The sequence below is a fragment of the Epargyreus clarus genome, unplaced genomic scaffold, assembly GCF_041222505.1.
Source record: "Epargyreus clarus isolate Ecla_fem2 unplaced genomic scaffold, WU_Ecla_fem_2.2 ptg000027l, whole genome shotgun sequence".
Classification (NCBI taxonomy): Eukaryota; Metazoa; Arthropoda; class Insecta; order Lepidoptera; family Hesperiidae; genus Epargyreus; species Epargyreus clarus.
The window spans coordinates 5,640,045-5,646,044 of record NW_027332234.1 but is presented as its reverse complement, the minus strand read 5'-3'; positions in this window follow the sequence as shown (position 1 = coordinate 5,646,044).

Genomic DNA, 6,000 nt, shown 5'->3' with positions numbered 1-6,000 from the left:
AACCAATCACTAAAAAATCTTACCTGAAGGCTTTGATAAGTAAAATAGGTAGATAATTCACCGCCTTGAAATTGAATGAAGCCATAAAATATACACAAAATCACGCACACACATACGTAAAAAGACTGACCGTTTTTGCCAGTACCTCTCCGAATGTCGTGTAATTTTTGGCGGAACAATGCTGATATGTGCAGTTAAGTGGTGCAAAAAAAAAAATTGGCAAGTGCACGTCAGATCGTGCAGATTATCGTTAAGTTGGCGTGACAGTACAAAGTGTTGCCAGTACTCCTTAACGTGTATTACTCGAAACATGGGAAAATAACTTGCAAGTAAAGTTAGCATACATCTGTGGATATTATTGATAATTGTGTTTATTTCAATTTAGCAGATATACTGTTACGCCAAATTGAAATGAGATAAATGTTTGAATCGAATCGTTGTAGTGTATATTATTTATTTAACAATGTTGTTATTTTAGGTTTCCAAAAAAGTGACAAAAAAGAATCTGCCATAAGACTTAAGTCGAACCTCACTGGCAGCCAACTTGGTGTTGTATGGTTTGTTCAGATCATTTTGATGAGACTGATTTATACGTAACAAAATTTGGCGTACGTCAATAACTAAAGGCGGATATCCGGATATTCTTTGTTTTATCTAACTTACCATAAATTGTTTATTCATAACTTTATACCAACAGTCCAAATATTAAGTATAAATAATAAGTAAATACGTATTTAAAACAGTTGAGGGGAGATTTTAAAACGGAGACGTGGCAACATTTTATTTACGCATACAATTACTCAAAACTAATTTCTTGTTAGGAGTGATAAATCTACTTATTTTACTTATCAAAGTCCGAAGGAATGTGGCATTAGCCACGTACCATTTTTTTTTAAAGTATTACTTTAAAAAAAAATGGTACTGGTATTTTTTAGTACTTAGTACTATAAAATAAGATATGCTTAGTATGTTGAGTTTTAAAGCAATTAAATATTTAGGACTTTTATCTCAGTGTCTTTCAGCTTAATTTAGATTTCAATTCTTTTTTTTAACTCATTTTTAGAGTATATTATTACATATTTCTCTTGCCCAGCCAAAGAAGGCATTTTTATTGGTGTTTTCGGAATTTTCATTGTTCAATTATGTCTTGTCCAAGGCATAGATCATTATAATGTGTCCTTACTTAGCTTCTTACTAAGTATAGAAATTGCAATGAAATTACAATTTTATGTGTGTCTGTATTCTAAATAAGCGAATGTTACGCAATGGAAAATGATTGAATTTCGGAGACCACTGAATTGCACTTCCCATAATCATCTTCCAAACCTTAGATATTTTAATAATAAATTGGAGTCCAGTAATAATCAATTATAATTTTAAAATTTCTCAGTTACTTTTTGTCATTTTAAAGTTTATTATTTTCATAAAATGAATATAATTTTGCTTTTAATTTCATCAAATATGCAGGGAGATTTTTTTAAGTGTGCGTGGGGTATCCACGCACACTTAAAAAATTCATATCCGAAACTATAGGAAAATAAAGTGCCACTTTGATAAAAACAAGCTGCAAAATAATATTTTTATATCATTCCTCAGCTGGAAATGAAAAGGGCTCAATTTGAAAATATAAGAAACTTATTACGCCATCTGATGGGTTTGTGCATATTGGAGGAATGCCATATATTGGGAGAATTGATTTTCATGTCTAAGTTGATTAAGAAGTAGTGTTTTACACAAAGTATTGGTATTCGTTTGGGCAGCAATAAAATTACTGATTTATTTAAGTAAATGTGTAATCATTAGGAATAATTACGTACTCGATACAATATCGATACTTATTTTGTAGATATTAATCCATCTTTTATCAAAATACAAATCTTGGGTTCATGCGACATTATACTGCATGTTTTGTGGGGGGTAAATGTATTAAATAATTGATTTCATTATTTACCTATATGGTAAATAACAAACCGCCCTCAAACAGAGCAATCGAATACTCACCGGACTTGTCAATCAAATTGAATACACTTTTAAGGTTATCGTTTTGAAATTACATTGTATACACACCTCGTTCAAATTGCCAGATGCCGCATCCTTATTTTTAGAATTCTAATCTTTGATGCCGAAACAACAGTACATCTGTTTGAGTTGTGAAAACTGCGGCTAATGCGATGATTTAGTATGATGAAACGAAACTTACTCATAAATGAGCCTAGGGATTATTAAATTCTACTAGTCAGAAATTATGTTGAAACACGACGAATGTGCTTGCAGGCTAATATTATTGACTACGTACGGGTGTCAAAATTATTTTTGAAAATCTATAAATATCTATAATTTCTTTATTTTTCTAGTCTATAAGATAACATTGTAAAATGGTATGAATGATTAAGATTGGTTTTTGAAGTCTGTTTGATTTAAGCCTATAAATAATTAATTAATAGTATTATATAGTACGAACATAAACATAACTTTTCCTACTGTAACTTCACTAAATATATTTGGAAGAAATTAGAGTTAGAAATAATTAGAGTGTGAAATTAGAAATTAAAATTATTTTTCGAAATGCCTGAATACATAGCTGTGCCACGCGGTATTGCGCATATTTAAACACTTGAGGGCCATTCATAGAATATGTCACACGATTTTCATGCAATTTAAGATGTAGGAATTATGAAATTAATACAACAGGTCCGATATTATATTTATTTAATTATTACATTAGATATGTTAAAGAAAAACTATTATTATTACTTTGTAGAATTTTTGACCGAGTTGAGTGTTTATACGCGCAACACTCAAAAACAGCAAATCAGCTATTTCACTTTTTTTTTGGAAAATCAACCTCTTAATGTGTAAAATAGGGGTAGGATGTTTGACAGTCCACCTATTTTGAAGTAAACTATATAAAACTCAGTATTTCGCTTTCTGATTAGAAATAATGAAATACCTATTTAACCGATTTTGGAAAATCCTTAAGGGGGTAAAATAGGGGTTGAAAGTTTATTTAAAAATGCAACAAATGTAAAGAAAATTGTATGAAAATTAGTGTTTGGCTTTCTGATTTGAAAAATTGAAACATCTATTTCACAGTTTTTGGAAAATCAACATCTATTGGGTTATAGGTGTTAAAAATTTGTTTGACCATGAGCCAATTTTAATGCAAGCCAATAATTTCCTTCCTTGTGAAGGCTGCGGGGAAGTAGCCTCGGTTTCCCTTCTACGAATCCTAGATATCTTGCCCCACGTTTCCAATTTCCTTATTAGGTCTGAGTTAAAAACCCAGCAACTATTTTCATTGATCTTCCGCGTATATGACACATGCAGTGATAAGAGTTAAATAAGTAGCTTTATAAATGATAGCTTTTCTTGCGAATTAAAAATTATTTTTCATAAATTCCCTTCGCGTGGTATGGCATGTATTTTAGGCTATGACACGATAGAATACGAGGGATATGCATGCGGATGACATCCGAACGCACACACAAACCTGCGTGACAGGAAATCGGCCCTTATTGATAAAATCATGGCATTCATGTCAATTTGGGTTTGTTTATCTCTAACTAAAGTGTTTACGTGCTACGAGCTTTATGTAAAACGTCACATAATTTTGCGTTTGATTTGCATAAAACCACTTGCGTAAAGTCGGAAAAGTTATAAAGTATCGTACTGTAATTTGGCTCTTACCTGCCCACCTTTGTTTATTTTGTAAAACAATTTGATTCTAACTTGTTCATTTTATTTTTTAGGTAGTAAGCTTACATTATTTTAGGTTGATATAAAAAATTGTGATGTTTTGTGTTTGTAAATACATAGCACATATTTTTTGTAAACATTTTATTTTTTCCTTATTTTCCGTTTTAGGGTGCCGTATTCAAAAGGTAAAAACGGAATCCTATTGCTGACCTTCCGCCGTCTGTCTGTCACAGGGCTCTGACTTTTGAACTGTAATAGATATACGTACTTATAGTTATTACAACTACTAACTAGCATTTATTGTAAAAACAAAAAACCCAACTGCTTAAAATGCAGCCTATGAGTATTCCCACAATTTAGATTAATATCAACGACACCTCATATTATTATGTTAAAATACTTCGTCAAGCCGTTTGGGCTGTCATCATCAACCCATTATTGTCCTACTGCTGGGCACGGGTCTCCTCTCAGAAGGAGTAGGCTATAGTCCACCGCGCTGCCTATTGTATTGGTAGACTTCACATACCTTTGAGATATTTTTTTTTATAAATTGCAAAATAAAGGGCTGTATGGAATCCTAAATAATGAAAAGTACGAGTATATATACATGCTAGAAAAACTTTACGCGGTGCAGTCGGAAATTAAGTCGCATAAAAGTACCTAAAACTAGCGCAGTTATCTGAAATACTTCATTATGGTCGATAGGAGAATATTAACTCATTCTCATGGCGATACTATTTTTTACACACATCGTCGCGAGTGGAGATGGTTTTGCAAATAACCATGGGATACTTTTCACGATGCATGATATTCTTGTTGTGTATTATAGAACGTCTCGCAATACTATCTCAGTAGAAAATCTCTACTGAAAAATATGCGACTACTAGTTGATAGTAGGTAATAGGAAGGTGTATCCAATGTACCCATGTGTTGATTGGAGCACCGACGTGTTGTAAGTTATCAACCTTACGTGATAATAGATTATACCTACTAATCTCAACCACCACAACTCCAAAAACCACCAAAAAATATAACGATGAACGCAAAGACTTATTACTTAAGTACTTTAGATACATAACATTTAATAGATAATACAGTTCTGTAGTTTCTTTCTCTTTTGTTCATCAATACGATTTTTTTATTTTTTTGTTACATAACTAAGTTTAAAAAAAATGTATGAAAATTTTATGATGATTTTCGTATTTCGACCACGGGGCGAACACTACTTGTCATGTCTTTTAAAGTTCATACAATAAGGGCCAATTGATCAAACGTCCGCAAATTGACTATTTTATGATTATAATCAATAAGTTAAGTAATATTATTTTTCTAATACTTAAATAACTATAGGTATATGATATTTAAAATTACTTTATTTTTTATTCATGTATATGTTATCATATAAGTAAGCAGTGTTATAAAAAAAAACGTTAATTCTATTTTAACTAAAAAAATACAATAAATGTTAACACTTACTTTACTGTTACTTTGTAAGGTATTTTCATAAATTTACCTTTTTAAAAAGACAGTTTATATTTATAAGCTAATTACTGAATTTCCCCAGAACTGCTTGATCAATTATATTTGAGTGTATATTTCAATGTACCTTCAGGTAACATGTTAAAAGTTAGCTGTAAAATGTGGGCATTCCATAAAAATAAGCTTATAAATAATGTTGCCCTCTTTTCAGCTTATTTTTAGTCTTGTCAAGTTTGCTTATTGTGACTAAGTAAATTCCTGAGTTTAAATATTTTGTGATTAATCGTAAGCTTAATTATTAAAGTTCTTGTGCGCTATATCGTAGGAAGTCAGATGTTTTCTATCAAATATACGTAAGTAAATGGCAGATTTTTAACACTTCTAATGTTAGGACCCTTCCTGTCTAGCATGTTTACGTTCGCACACGCGTTATCCCGCACGCGTGCCACTTGCATCCTATCGTTTCATACGCACACGGGTTGTGCGGCGAATTACTCGTGTGTGCGGATGAGATACGTGTCCTGGCGTCAACACGAGTGACAGGTAAAAGACCCACTTAATCTATTTTCATAAATAATCCTTGTGAAAACGCCAAATCTATTTATGTTGTAGCTATCCGCTGTACATAATAAATGTAGGTATAATCCACGTAAAACTGTTCTGAATATAGAAATGAATCGCGTCGCCATAGCATATTGTATGACTACATCTGCTCGCAACAACTTCAGAGCAGATTAGCAGATTGGCGCGGACTATACCTACATATAAAATTGCATTTATTTTTTATAACGTGACAAAATATATAGGAATTAAGCTTAGTTATAG